General features: G+C 40.4%; 2 non-coding genes across 2 annotated transcripts; one reads left to right on the top strand and one right to left on the bottom strand.

The window, feature by feature from the left end:
- Positions 1-10,679: 10,679 nt before the first annotated feature.
- Positions 10,680-10,786, top strand: LOC120252133. The gene has a single exon (XR_005533680.1). It is a non-coding gene; the product is annotated as a small nucleolar RNA R71 (small nucleolar RNA).
- A 1,371-nt stretch (positions 10,787-12,157) lies between these two features.
- On the bottom strand, positions 12,158-12,264 carry LOC120252332. Its single transcript, XR_005533871.1, has one exon. It is a non-coding gene; the product is annotated as a small nucleolar RNA R71 (small nucleolar RNA).
- Between the last annotated feature and the right edge of the window lie 3,587 nt (positions 12,265-15,851).

The following is a 15,851-nucleotide window of genomic DNA, read 5'->3' as shown; positions in this document are numbered from 1 at the left end:
GAAGAGGAAACTATTAAAGCAGTTTGGGAAAAAGTCTCTCGATGTCAATATAGCCGCAATTTATGTAGGTGGCACAAGTATTATGAAGAGACTAGTAAGAAGCCTGTTTGGGTTGAGGATGAAGTTTGGAATAAATGGCTTGAATACTGGAATAAAGATGAATTCAAGCATAAGTCTAGGCAAGCCTCTAACAATCGGCGCAGTGAGATAGGAGATGAAGGGAACGGAATGAGCAGGCATATAGGAGGTTCCAAATCATTTGTTGAGCATGCTATAGATTTGGTAAATATATTAAATTTATTTAATCTTATTCACTTTGAATTAATATTTATTCTTGTTAAGATATCGCTCCATATAACTTGTTAACTACGCTATTAGATTTGATAAACATATTAAAGTTATTTAGTCTTCACTAACAATTAATACATATTATTGTAGAAATGCACAAGGAATAAGCACGTATGTATAATTACGTCTCCAAATAATTTCTTAAACATGTAACCAATTAAGATAACATATTAAATTTATTTAATCTTCTTTGAATTAATTAATGTCTATGGTTTCATGAAATGCATAAGCACATGTATAATCTAATCTTTTAAGTATCTTTTAAGCAATTACATTTGAAAATAATTCTCTTATGTTGTACATCAATAGTTATGTATTGTGATTTTTTACTAGGATTATAGATGAAATTGTAACAAGTAGTAGATTTGGTTTCTTGATCTAAATAATAAGCTTTATCATTGAATTAATCTATTCACCATTCATTTACTTTTTTCCTTAATTGAATATTGATTTAGGTTTGTTATTGAATGTAGTAATCAACATTTTGCATGAATCCCATGTATAATGGTTGAATGTTTTATGTAGATATATAAATTTTAATTTCACTATAAACTAATTTATTTAATGTTCTTTGTTATTATTATTATTAGAGTAAGTCACTTCGAAGCCACCCTCTGACATTTGATATCTTACGCAAGACTCATATTAGTAAAGAAGGAAAAGGTGTTGATTCACGAGCACAAGCAGTTTATGTAATTTTCTACCTTTATTTGGTATTATTTGATTTACTTACATAGTATATTGTACATATTCTAATAAACATTATAATTTAATTGTAGGACGCCATGCAGAAGATGGTTGAGACTGTTTCACAACCATTATCAGATGGTTCACAGCCTTTCCCACCTAATATGGATGCTACATACTTGGAGGCTTCTGGTGGAGAAAAGAAAAGGAGAGTTTATGGTCTTGGATCACAGGCATCTAGCTTGTATCCAAACTCATTTTGTAGTGGTGCTACATCAGCTCCCCCACCACCTCTAGTGGCTACTATTCCCCCAGAGATCATTTCTGAGATGGATGGCATGAAGAAGAAGATGTTTGAGTTGGAGCAACAAAATCAGAACTTGATCCAACAGAACCAGACCATGTTTAGACAGATGCGCCGCGAGTGGAGGCATATGAGAAAGATGATGCAATCCGGATTATTACCTAATGGACCAGGTCAAAGTTCTCAACATCAGGAGCATGATGATGATGATGATGATGATGATGATGACTTATAGATCTATTTTATCATTTGTATTTGTACACACTTTTATTGTTATTACTATGGATGTTGTATTTTGTTGAACATTGTAGAACTTTTATTTTAATATCTAGTTTTCTTTGTTACAAAATTTAAATCTTAACATTTAATGTAGCAGGGTAACTATTGAAATATATGAAAATTAAATTTACCATTAAAACAATTGTAAGGGATTTGTAAGGGATTTGAAACGGACTTTGCAACTGATTCGTTGTAAATTTGCAACAGATTTGCAACAAATATGGAACGGAATGGTCGTTGCAAGCCCGTTACAACTTTGCAACGTATTTACAACAGATTTGTCATTGAATTTGCAACAAATTAAAAAAACTGTTACAAATATGTTGCAAATTTGTATCGGACTTGCAACTAATTTGTCACAGATCTAAAACTTCCGTTACAAATTTGTTGCAAATTTGCAACGGAAATTGCAACGGATTTGGTAATGGCTCTGTTGCAAATCTGTTACCAATCTGTTCCAAGGTAGCAACAGATTTGCAACGGATGGGCAACCAGTCCGTTGCGAATCCGTTGCAAATGTTGTAATGGATAACTTTTCCGTCACAAAAATATTTGCGACGAGAGAAATAGTGACGTCCGCAATGGGTTGCAACTCCGTTGCAAATTATAGTTTGAAACGGAATTGCAACGGATTTAGCTATTGCAAATCTGTGAAATTTTTGTAGTGTGTAATTTATCCTACGTCCACATTCCAAGAGTTCTTTGCGGTCACAATAGAGTGAAGTGCTAAGAGAGGAACTCCGGTGGGGCTTAGTTGTGCAAGCAATAGAGTGAAGCATTGAAGTAATCCTTAGTATCTGGGGCTTAATTGTGATTAGGGGTCTTTCACCTCGGCCAAAGGGTTAGATCTATGTTAGGGAATAGGGTTCATCACTTGGAGTCCCTAGAGCTTTAAGCAACTTTACACAATGTTAGGTGTTGAGATTGAGTGATTTCAACACCTGGCCATAGTGTAGGGTTAATCACGATTGACTTTATGTTTGGGACCGTGTATTTCAGGATTTCCATAACTCATTAAGCATCAGTTAGGAGACATAATAGTTGGTTTTGCACTTGAAGCAATAGTCCTAGGGGGAGCAATGTTCGGGTGCCCCACTTTCTATCGATTGCCTTTCCTCTCATTTTTTATAACGTCTCCCTTTCTTGTTCTTTTTATTTCTTTTCATATTGATATTGTTCACACCACTATCGATCCATCTTCACTATAGTTAAAAAGCAATCCTTGTGTTTCTGATCACTATTCCCTGTAGATACGACTACCCATACACCATGGTATTATTAATTCAACAAACCCGTGCACTTACCGTACACACACAAAGGGCGTTTGTCAAGTTTTTTGTGTTGTTGCTGGGGAATAGGTATTTTGGAAACACTTTGCACTTTGCTATTTTAGCCAATCATCACCTATTATATTTCACACTTTCTTATTCTTCCATCATTCTGATTTGTTTTTCTTTCTTTGCTTACAGCTCTAGGTTAGGACCTGAGGGAATCTGACAAGTTCCCCTTGCTTATATCCCGCAAGTGCACGGGCTTGTCGAAGTAATAATCCCGGGTGAGCGGGGTCGAATCCACAGGGAGTAGGGAGTGAAAATACTTAATTTGATTCTTAGCTATGTGGAATATCAATAGTGATAAGTGTGAAATTTATTCAATTCTCAACAATAAAAACAACAAGTGAAAGAGCAAAAGTAAGAAGAGGGTAAGGCAATCGATAAAGTATGGGGTACTCGGATAATGCTTCACCTAGGATGATCGCTTCAAGTGCAAGAACTCTCTATTATGCCTCCTAATCAATGCAATGGTGAGTCGTGGAAATCCTTACATACATAGTCCCAAATCTAAGGTCAACTATGCCTAACTCTATACATGTCCCGGAGGAGAAATCGAACAATCTCAACACCTCACACTCGCATAGAGTTGCAATGAGCTCTAGGGATTCCAAGTGATAAATCTCTTCCTAAATATTGACCTACCCCTTTGGTCCAGATGGAAGGTCCCTAGTCACAATTAAGCCCTAGATACTAAGATCCACTCAACGCTTCACTCCATTGCACGCGCAACTAGGACCCAGCGGAGGTTCATCCCTTAGACCATTCACTCCATTATGGCCGCAAAGAACTCGAGGAACGGAGGTAGAATCTATCACGTCGGAGGGGAAAGAGGACGCTCCTGTACCTCTCGACTCACCCTCTCAACCCTCTCCAACCTAGCTTTGTCTAACGCTAGTGGTTTGTCACTCACTCACAAGGTTACCAACAAGAACTCTCAACCTTAGTGTCACTCTAGGGGAAATGTTCATACAATCAAGCATTCAAGGTTGGAACTCACAATAAACATCAATTTATTGAAAGCATAATAAAGAAGTTCAATGAAACGAATACATCCTAGGGTTCGCAATCATCCAAGTACCCACTAGGGGTTTAGCTCTCCATGGAGCTTAATACAATTAAAGAAATTGAATGTAAAAGCAATGAATCCATAAAGAAAACCCCTCGATGGTTGTGTAAATGGTCTTGTGGAGAGTCCTCTACTCGTCGTCCAAAGATTCCTTCGTCCGGTATAGGATACGCCTTGATCGAAGCTCCCCTACCAACCTTCTTCGTAATGGAATCACGATGTCGGAGCCGTAGAACTTCTCCAAAACCTTGGCCAATACCCCTCGAAACCCTAGCCGAAGTCCTCTCACAAGTTGTGGAAAACATGTAGAAAAGAATACCAAAATCGTGGTTGAATCGGCTTTAAATATGGCTGGAATCGGGCAAATCAACGGGCGTGGACGATACACGCGCCCGTGCGGAATTTCCACACGGGCGTGGATAATTTCCACACGCCCGTGTGCATTCTCTGTTTCTCTGGTTTCTCGGCCGGCCGTGAACAGTGTTTCTCTGGTTTCTCTGGATAATTTCCACACACTCTAGCATCTCACACCTGACCTATGTCTTTGCGTTTGAACCTTAACAAGATCTCCTCCAAAATAGGTGCATTATGATCCACATTGGCCCATTTCCTTCATACTCGGCCTCACAACCCTACCTGCGTAAAAGTAACATAAAAACACACATATTAATGTAAAAACCCGAGGAAAGTAATGCTCAACATAAGGAATGAACGCTTCGCATTCATATCGCACAAGCACTTATCAAACTCCCTTACACTTAAGCTTTTGCTTGTCCTCAAGCAAACATTAAAACATTCTGTGCATCCGTGAAGAAAATATTGAAAGTGCTTGGCCTTAGGTTCACCAAAGTATACAAAATATAGCATTCTACAAGTAAGGGAAATTTCAACACTAAATACGAAAAATCAATGCTCTAGCTAAAAACTTGAAACAAAAAGGATAACAAACCCGAATTTCGTGTAAGTATGTGAACTCACTCAAAACACCCCCAGTTATACTCCTCAAAGTTCTAAGTGCAAGGGACTTATTTATCTACACAAGTGATAAAAATTTTAGAAGATGGTAGTAGCTTCACATATCTTCTAAGGTAGCCCTTTCCAAAGCGGCCGCTAAGGTGGCTTTCACACTTTCGAGGCGGTAGCTCTTTCTACCCGGGTGGTAGCTTTCACTCATCCTATGAGATAGCTCTTTCTCTCATTAGGGCATAACTAATATCCGACTTGTGAGAGTAGCTTCATAGTTCATAGGTGGTAGCTCTTTCCGCCCAACAATTCAAATAAACAATAAAACTATTTTGTTCCTTCTTTTCATTTTATTTTTTATTTTTTTTTTTAGCACAAGAAAATAAACCTTACTAGTCTCTTTAACATCGAACATGAGTTTCCAATAGAGTTCAAAGAGTGAGTAGTGCACTAAGTGTAAATCGGGCAAAAATTCCTACAAATTCAAGCAAGAACTAGAGCATGAAAACATTCAATGTTAACAATTTTCCTAAACTTAAGAATACAATCATTGCAACTAGGGTGAACCGCCATTAGCTATGTGAGCAGATATCAATCAAAAACAATAGAAATGATGTGTGCAATATGAAACTCCCCCCCACACTTAAGTTGTACATTGTCCTCAATGTACACATGGAAGCTCACTCATAATGTATATCAATGAAAAATATATATGGGAGAAGCAATCAAAACAATACTCCCCTGACTCCTAGTGTTGCGTTTGATGGAGCTAATTCATTGGGAGTAGTGTTCCAATGGGTTGTGAAGCTCACACGGCCAAGTGCCAAAGCACCTTGGCTGTGCCCATGACTAAGTCTCAATTTCCAAGAAGACAAGACCATCTGCACGCATACACGAGGGGGTTCAGTGAAGCTCAAGAAAAACAAAAATAACTCGAGTATATAAAAGATGAAACAATGAATACAACTCGATAATGTAAAATAACATAAACTCAGAAGGAAAAATCCTTTCTGAGTGAACAAGTCTAAAAACAAGAAAATAAGATAAAGTAAAATGCATGAAAGTAAAAGAAAGGTCAAGTGTCGAAGTCGCGCTCAGGCTCCTGTGCTGCTGCTGCTGCTTAAGTGGAAGCATATAGTGGGTCCTCTGGTGCTGAGGGAGCTAACGGGGCCTGAAGGGTCCTCGGCTACAGGACAAATGATGAGGCAACGTCTCACTCTAAGATCTGCTGTAAAATGTCGAAACGTGCCATGAACTCTGCGTACTGAGTGGCCTGCGTAGCCCTAACCTCAGCAACCTCGGCTCGGACCACTCCTATAGCATTCTCGAGCCTCTCAAAGCGATCATTGGCTCGAGAAGGTGGAAACATCCGCACTAGAGGTGGTTCCTCGGTCGCTGGAGGTGCCTCGGTGTCCATCTATGCGGGCTGAGGCTCGGGGGTGGGCTGAGATGCTCCGGCGTCATCACCCTCATCCTCAGCTATCTCTAGGGCTGGTAGAACTAACGGAAAAACCCCTGTCCGAACCTTGCGGACCATGCCCATCAACCGCATCGTCTCTAGACCCAGGGGAGCCGGTACACTCGTCTTCTCGGCCCCGCGAATCGAATCCACGAGACCCATGCCCAGCACTAATCTCGTAATGTAAGGACCCGAGAAGATCGTTCCCAGTCTAGTGTACTGTCCCTGATGCCTGATGTAATCAGCCAAAATGTTCCCCAAGTGTATCGGTACGCGCTCTACCATTGAGTACAAATACAGCAACTCCTGGCGGCTCAAGACACCAGTACTATCGCCACGGCCATTCACCGACCTACTCATGATCGCGTGCAGGTATCTGTAGGCTGGCCGGGAAAGGCACGTGGCCTTGGAAACCCCAGGCTCGTACTGACCCTGACCGCATAGCATTCTGTAAGCTCTCTGCGGGTTCAAGGTTCCAGGATAATCAGTAGGTAACTGTGCGTACTCCTCAGAATCTGTGAATGCCTCCTTGTATAAGCCAAGTAATATGGAGAACTGCGTAATGCTCAGACTATGGTGGTGTCCAAACACTCTGAACTGAATGGTGCCTAAACTGTCGAAGCTCGCATACGCCCTATCAAACTCGAACGAGGAGCACCTCCAGTGCAAAGGCTCGGATGGCTGGCTTTCTAATTGTCAACAACTGCCGCCAACCCCCCTCTGAAACAAGTTCCTCAATCTCCTCAGCGAACTCATCTCCCTGCTGAAGATCTCGTAATATAATCGTGTCCAAGAATCGAGTCTGTCCGAAGCGGAGTCTCGATAAGCGCTCATAACGGGCCTGATGTTCGGGAATAGCAAATCGCATGCCCTCGGGCTCAAAGGATGACTCACGTGGCCTCTTATCAGCTTGCTTCTTTGACCTAGGTGCCATGATCTGCAAAATTTTAAACAAAATTGGTCAAACAAGTCGATAAAATAATACTGCAGAAATCCACACGGTCGTGTGAAATTTCTGCACGCCCGTGTGGATCCACGGGGCGTGACAACCGCACGGCCAGGCATCATCAATCCAAAAATACTACTCAATAATATCTCTAACTTCGTTCTAAACGTAATTCATTGTTCCAATTAAAGAAACGAGACATTGTTGACTATATTAAACAATAGAAATCATGAATTGACGAAGAAGATGAAGAAAATGAATTTACCGACGAAGAGAAATAAAAAATAGAAAGCCAGCCGGAAACTTGCTAAAATCCCACCAAACTGGAGCAAGGACTCGGAGAATGTTGTGAGAGTGTTTTCAAGGGAAAAGGAGTCTTGAAGAAGCAGAAAAATCATCCCCTTTTCAAACAGAACTCGCGACTTTTGACGTTCTGTGCATCCACACGGGCGTGTGGAAATTCCCCACGCCCGTGTGCCTCATTTCAAAAGCTCCACAGGGGCGTATGCACGCCCCTGTGCGCTCTCAGAAAAAACTCTCACTGACTTAAAACGATCTCACGCGGGCATGCGGAAAATAGCCATGCCCGTGTGCCAGACCCACAGGGGAAGACGCACACTCCTTTGGCTTTCTTGGTTATCCGAGAAAAATATCAAGTCGCCCACACGCACGTGCGGAAATTTCCCACGGGCGTGGGTATTCACAGGCCTCAACTCACAGGGATGGCCGCACGCCCTTGTGTGTTCTCGGGATGGAGGGAGCAACCTGCAGAGTTTCGCACGGGCGTGCGGAAATTACCCACGGCCGTGCGTGGTTCACAAGGTTGCCCACAGGGGCGAGTCCACGCCTCTGTGTATTCTCGGGAAAATCTGCCCAACCCTACAGGAAGGCACACGCCCGTGTGGAAATTACCCACGGGCGTGCGCCAGTTGCATGGTCGTCTACAGGGGTAGCCGCATGCCGCTGTGCCCTCTCTGGAAGAGTTCACAGTACACATCCACGGGCGTGTGGAATTTCCACACGCCAGTGTGTTTTCTCTGGATGACTTAGAAAAAACCTGCAGGCTCTACAGAACTAGCCTGAACATGTTTACACACTCAAAGCCTGCCCTATTCTGCAAAATATACCAGATAAAAATACAAAATAGAACTCAAACCACCAAACTTCGCCAATTCTCAACAAAACATACAATGTTGATCCCCTAATAAAATCACAGCACAAGCACTCAAAAATTTAAACACCAACACTTAACAATTTATTTATGCAACCAAACTAAACTAAAGAGTACGAAAACAGTAAACACTTGGGTTGCCTCCCAAGAAGCGCTTGTTTAACGTCACTAAGCTTGACGTATCTTTCTTACCTCACGGGGGTTCCTGAATGAAGGTTGCCCTCTTACCCATAACTTGAAACCATGATGAGCAAAGTCTCTTGAGGGTAGAGGGTGTACTATCGGGCTTCGGACCACCTAGCAATTGTTCGTCCAACTCCCTTGGCTCATGTACGTTTCCAACAGTCTTGGGGCGTTTTCGGTGGCATCTTCGAGCCCTCTTCATTTTTCAGAGCACCTTCATCAAAATTCCCAGGGTAGATGTTTCCTCTCCAGTCGAACCAAGCATCAGTACTTCTTCAATGCTCTCCTCTTGGTCAAACAAACCTTCATACGGATCCGGGTTGAACATTTCTTGTATATATTCATCAACAATTTCATCAGTAGTGTCTAGAAAATACAAAGTATCATCAAAATCGAGAGAATGTCGCATGGCTTCAGCAAGGCGGTAAGTGAGCTTATCTTCTCCGACTCTCAATGTGAGCTCTCCGCCGTCCATGTCAATCAATGCTTTGGAAGTCCGCAAGAACAGTCTCCCAAGTATCAAGGGTACATCTTCATCCTCATCAACATCTAGCACTACAAAGTCAACCGGAAAAATATACTTGTCCACCTTGACAAGTACGTCTTCAATGATGCCTCTCGGATGTCGTACCATTCGGTCCGCCAATTGTAAAGTCATCCGAGTAGGCCTAGGCTCACCCAAGCCTAGCTTTTGGAAGAAAGTATATGGCATGACGTTGATACTTACCCCCGAATCCGCCAATGCCATTTCCTCACCTAAGTTGCCGATGTTACACGGAATAATGAAGCTTCCCGGGTCTTTCTTCTTGTTCGGCATGTTCTTTTGTAACACCGCCGAGCATGAAGCATCAAGCACCACTGAAGCACTCTCCTCCAATTTCCTCTTGTTGGTCAATAGATCTTTAAGGAACTTCGCATACTTAGGCATTTGAGCCAAAGCCTCAACAAAAGGAATGTTGATGTGGAGTTGCTTGAACAAACTCAGGAACTTCTTATACTGTTCATCCCGTTATTCATTCTTCAATCTAGAGGGATAAGGGATTCTTGGCGTGAAAGGTGGGGGTACCACCTCTTTCTCCTTGCTTGCTTCCTTGTCAACCTCTACGACCTCGGGTGCGTGTTCTTTCGGCTTCTCACTCAGAAGCCTCCCTTCAACCTCACGACCGCTTCTCAAAACGATCGCCTTCACATGTTCTCTCGGGTTGGTTTCCGTGTTGCTTGGTAAACTTCCATGTGGCCTTTCGGAAAGAGATTTCGCAATCTGCCCCACTTGATTTTCAAGGTTGTGCAAGGAGGCGGTGTGATTGCGAAGTGTAGCCTTGACTGATTCAAATCTTGTATTTGCTGATTGAACAAATCTAGCCAAGTGCTTCTCCAAATCTGTCATTCGGGTTTCCAAACCTGAAATTCTGTTTTCAACTTGAGGGGCTTGTTGTTGTTGTTGGAACCCCGATGGCCCATGGTCTTCTATGGTCCTTGATTACTCCATGAAAAGTTAGGATGATTCTTCCAACCTGAATTGTAGGTGTTGCTCTATGGATTCCCTTGAGGTCTCATTCCATTACCTACAAAGTCGACATTCTCAACTGAAGAAACATCACCAATGACGATTGGGCAATCGGAGGGAGCATGTCCTCCACCACAACCGGTGCAATTGGTTACGGCCGCAACTCTATTCGAAGCTATAAGATCTAGCTTCTTACTCAAACTCTCCACTTGGGCCGCCAATGAAGTTACCGCATCAATTTCATGGAGACCGGCCACCTTTTTCTTCTCTCTAGCGTTCCACTGGTAGCTATTTAAGCCCATTTCCTTAATCAATTGACGAGCCTCGTCGGGGGTCTTGCTACCTAAGGTATCTCCTGCCGCCGCATCCAAGAATTTCCTTGTACTAGGGTTCAAACCATTGTAGAAGGTTTGAACGATCATCCACTCCGGGAATCCGTGTTGTGGACACTTGCGCAGGAGTTCCTTGAACCGTTCCCATGTCTGAAATAGAGACTCCAATTCCAATTGCATAAAGGATGAGATCTCATTCCTAAGCTTGGCTGATTTTCCGGGAGGAAAATAACAGGCTAGAAAAGCTTCTACCATCTCCTCCCATGTAGTGATTGATGCCCTAGGCAATGAGTGTAGCCACTGCTTTGCTTTCCCCTTTAAGGAAAATGGGAAGGCTCTCAATTTGATGGCATCATCTATCACACCATTTATCTTCAGCATGTCACACACCTCGAGGAAGCTCTCTATGTGACTGTTTGGATCCTCATCGGCCAAACCATTGAATTGTTTGGACTGCTACAGCATATGGATGAATGCCGGCTTTAGCTCGAAATTTTGAGCTATAATTGGGGGACGCACAATACTCGATTGTGTCCCCAATACTGAAGGTCTGGCATAATCGGATAGTGTCCGTTGTTTCTCATTCTGTTCCGCCATGTTGTCACATCCTTCTAGTTCCAAATCAGCTGGATTAGGCTGTTCTTATACAGATTCTTTCACTTTCCTTCTAAGTGTACGTTCAAGCTCAAGGTCTCCTTCAATCAATATTGATGGATTCCCTCGGGTCATAACCTAGAGCTACACCAAAAGTAAAGAAAAAGAAAATCAGAATGATGATAGAATAAGAAGATATGGAATAGAATGTGTGGTGAAATAGCTAAGAAAACAAAGTGCAAAGCATCTTTAAACGCCTAGCTCCCCGGCAATGGCGCCAGAAACTGGACAAGATCTCCTCCAAAATAGGTGCATTATGATCCACATTGGCCCATTTCCTTCATACTCGGCCTCACAACCCTACCTGCATAAAAGTAACATAAAAACACACATATTAATGTAAAAACCTGAGGAAAGTAATGCTCAACATAAGGAATGAACGCTTCGCATTCATATCGCACAAGCACTTATCAGAATCCTTCGACGTTGGTTGAAGGGGATCCTGAACTTGAACGAACACTTCGTAGAAGGGGAAAGGAACCTGTGGAATAACAGTCAAATAAAGCTGAGGTAGAAGGTGCATGGTCAGATAGTATGGCAGAACAGAATGAGCAGTAGAGGACACTCTCAGATTATGCCTGACCCGCAGTTTTAGGCACACAGTCTAGTATTGTGCGGTCACCGATCATGGCTCAGAATTATAAGATCAAGCTAGGCTTCATTCAGATGTTACAACAGTCTGCACAGTTTAATGGTTTGGCCGATGAGGATCCAAACAATTACATTGAGAACTTCTTGGAAGTGTGTGACGTGCTCAAGATTAATAGTGTTATGGATGATGCTATCAAGTTGAGAGCCTTCCCATTTTCCTTGAAAAGAAGAGCAAAGCAATGGCTACATTCATTAACTAGAGCATCGATTACTACTTGGGAGGAAATTGTAATTGGTTTTCCTGGCCGATATTTCCCTCCCGGAGAATTCGTGAAGCTTAGGAATAAAATATCAACTTTTGTGCAAAAAGAATTGGAGTCCCTTTTTGAGATACGGGATTTGTTCAACGAGCTCCTATGGAAATGTCCTCAACATGAGCTCCACGAGTGGACGATCATTCATACTTTTTATAATGGGTTGAACCAAAGCACAAGACAGTTGCTTGATGCTGTAGTAGTAGGTACTTTAGGAAGCAAGAGCCCTGAAGAAGCCCGACATTTCATTGAAGAAATGGCCACGAACAGTTATCAGTGGAACACAAGAGACAGAGAAAAGGTAGCCGGACTTCATAAGATCGATGCAGTTACTTCATTGGCCGCCCAAGTTGAGTCACTGACCAAGAAGTTAGGTACTCTAAATTCTCCTAGAGTGGCGGCCTTCACCAGTTGCATTGGGTATGGGGGAGGACATGCTTCGCCCAATTGCCAAATTTCTATTGGTGGTACATCCTTAGTAGAACAAGTGGATTTTATAGTTAATGCAATGAGAAGCCAAGGCAATCCATTTAGCAACACCTACAATCCGGGTTGGAGGAGCCACCTGAATCTTTCTTGGAACAATCAAGATCAACAAAAGACCATGGAACCACCAGGTTTCCAGCAACAACAACAAGCCTCGAACATGGAGAATGGAATTTCAGGTTTGGAAATCCAGATGATCGATCTAAAGAAAGCTTTAACCAATTTCATCCAATCGTTGGATATAAATTTTCATTAGGTCAATGCTACACTTCTCAACCACACCGCTTCATTGCACAATCTAGAGAATCAAGTGGGGCAAATTGTGAAGTTGTTATTGGAGAGACCTCAAGTGGGGCTTATGGAATTCACGATTCTCGAGCACCAAGCTTGGTTTAAGAGGCGTTTGAAAACTCAAGTTCGGACAGACACGAATCTCGAACTTGAGTGCGCTCAGCGAGATTTAGTTATCTGATCATATGGCCGATGAGGTCAAGGAGCTATTGTCGGTGGGCTATTAGCATAGATTGTTGACTCTTCATGACCCTGCCATCCGTTTATTGATGTTAGAGGTGCTGCCGTCTATGAGGCCCACCCTTTAATCAAATCCTAGCCATTGCTTTTATCATTTAATCCTAGTCGTTGTTTTGAATTTTAATCTTAGCCATTAATTTTGTTTTTTTTTTTAGTTTTAAAACCCTAGCCGTCTCTTCAGCTTCTTCAGTTTTAGATTACCGTTTAGGAAGAGAGAGAGAGACTTTCCTTATCTCTTTATCTTCCTTTTTACAGGTGGTGTCAGCGATAAGGACGGGTGAAGGGTCATCATCACGGATTTTGTTTCACTTTTATTGTTGGAGTAAGGTTCCAAGTTATTATGTTATTGCTCTTTCTTACGCTTGTTTGTGACATGTTACTAGTTAGGGTTAGGGTTTGGTCAGAATTGATTTAATTTTAATTTGATGATAAAATTCTCAAAGTTACTGTTAGCATAGTAGAGCTCCCTAATTTATTTTGGAGATCTAGAGGTTTAATTTGGCAGAGATCAGAATAGAAAAATTGTAGACGCAAGTGATGCAGACAGGATTTTTGTTTAGCCCTTGAACGGTTTTTGATTATTTTCATAATTGTAAGTTCTGTTTTAGATTTATATTTACATAAAAAGGTTATATAGGATGATGTTATCTTTCACTCTGCAAATGTTCAGAATTTTTAGCCATGTAAATTGTGAGATATGATCAGATTTTTATAGGTGTGCTCAATACTATTTCTGCATAAAACATAAAGATTGCTTAGACAATTTGATGGTCTTGTACATGGAATTTAGAGAAGAGTAATATAAAAAGTTTATATAATTTGATATTTTCTAGATACCTGTAAAAAGTTAGATTTTTTGGATGAGAATTTTAAAAGTTATAGAATTATTAGTGTAGTTGTGCCCAATGATATTACTGTGCAGAATCTGAAGTTTGTTTAGTACTTTTCATGGTCTTAAATATTGAATATAGTATGGAATAAAATAAGAAAGTGATGCACTACTGGGTTATCGGACTGCACGTAAAATATTATTGCTTTTAAAAATTTATATTGAGAGATATTCATATTTTAAAGGAATACGTCTGAATTAAAAGGCTACAGTAATAGTTGGATATTCAATTGAATGTTATAAATTGTGTAGTACTCTAAGTTGTCTGAATTTCGGATATGTCATAGTGTTCGGTGTCTATTTTTCCCAGAATATTGAACTTTGTGATTGGGAAAAGTGTATGTGAAGTTATGATAGTTTTAGTACTCATTGATCACGTTGGAATTATTGATATGGCTTTTAGAGTGGGTAATTGCTATTGTACCCTTCTAAAAATCTTTTTTTTTAATACTATTGATTGTTAGTCTCGATTTGTTATTTGAAAGCTAATAGGATCTCTTTCCAAATATAGGACATGCCAAAGGTGTAAGGTTTGGGAGTATTTTTCGGCGTTAATCAGGTAAGTATGCCACATATAAATCCTATTATATGTATATATTTGAAAATTCTAGTTTTGTTAACTTTTGGAATTTTTGAGGAAAATATTGATTATTTTGAGTTATATTTTGAATTGTTTATTTATTATTATTTCATAATTACTTTAAATTTTTTGAAATTTTGAGTTAGTGATATTTTATTTTGGATTAGAATTATCTGAAAGGTTTGAATATCTATTTAAACTCAGATTATTTAAGTTCTAGAGTTTAAATATCTTATCTAAATATGTATTACTTCAATTCTGAATTTCATATTTCTTTTAGTTAATTTATGATTAATTATTATTATTATTTGTTTAAATTATTTAATGTTTGGATTAAAATAACTGGTTTATTTTGATATGATAAAAATAGGATTATGCGACTTCAAATTACTTGCATTTTGCCAAATATGAATTTGACAATTTATTGTTATGTGAATATGAAATATTTTGACACAGTACTCATAGTCCCCAAACTAACTTTGCAATAACCCTATCACTATGGGTTAAACATTGACCATGTCGACATGTACTCTGATATAGAAACTATAGTTTCCCACCGCTTTTCGTCTGTGAAGAATAATGACCTCTGATAAATCTTTCTCGGATCACCGAGGGTAAAAATATAAGTTCTGATGATTCTGACTCGGGACACCGAGGGTAAATATATGAGTTCTATTATTTAGTTTTGGTAATAGTTGTTTGCGGGACCTATATGTTTTGTTTTGACATCTGTGTTTATCTAAAATAAATTTGATTTCTGAATTTGATTTTGATAATTTATGATTTTTTGTAAATGACCCTATAATTTTTTGTGGGTGCTTACTGGGCTGTCAAGCTCATAATTTATTGTTCAATTTTTTTCAGATCATGAGTTTAATAGATCACCGCTTGAAAAATCAAGTTTTGAGTCCTTGCACGCCTATTGGGTCTCGATCTTGTAGGTGTGCGGCCGTTTGTCGGCGCAACTGATTTGACGAGCCGGGTTTGTGGCGTGACAAATTTAGTGCTATTAGAGAGATTTAGTAAAATTTTGATGATATTAGTGTGCCAGATAGAAAGTTGAATCGCATGGTGTTATGGAAGCTTGAACTTAGAAAGTCAAATTACAATGGGAATATATTTCCTATTAATTGGTTGCTATTATGCCGTTATTTTTGTTGGATTTATGTGTAGCACAATATAGTGGGCCTTAGTTCCAGTTTTTACCTAACCTGTGGCTTTGATTTG

This window comes from Dioscorea cayenensis, chromosome 20, assembly GCF_009730915.1.
Source record: "Dioscorea cayenensis subsp. rotundata cultivar TDr96_F1 chromosome 20, TDr96_F1_v2_PseudoChromosome.rev07_lg8_w22 25.fasta, whole genome shotgun sequence".
NCBI lineage: Eukaryota > Viridiplantae > Streptophyta > Magnoliopsida > Dioscoreales > Dioscoreaceae > Dioscorea > Dioscorea cayenensis.
Note: the sequence above shows the minus strand (reverse complement) of the source record. Positions and strands in the feature narration are given on the sequence as shown.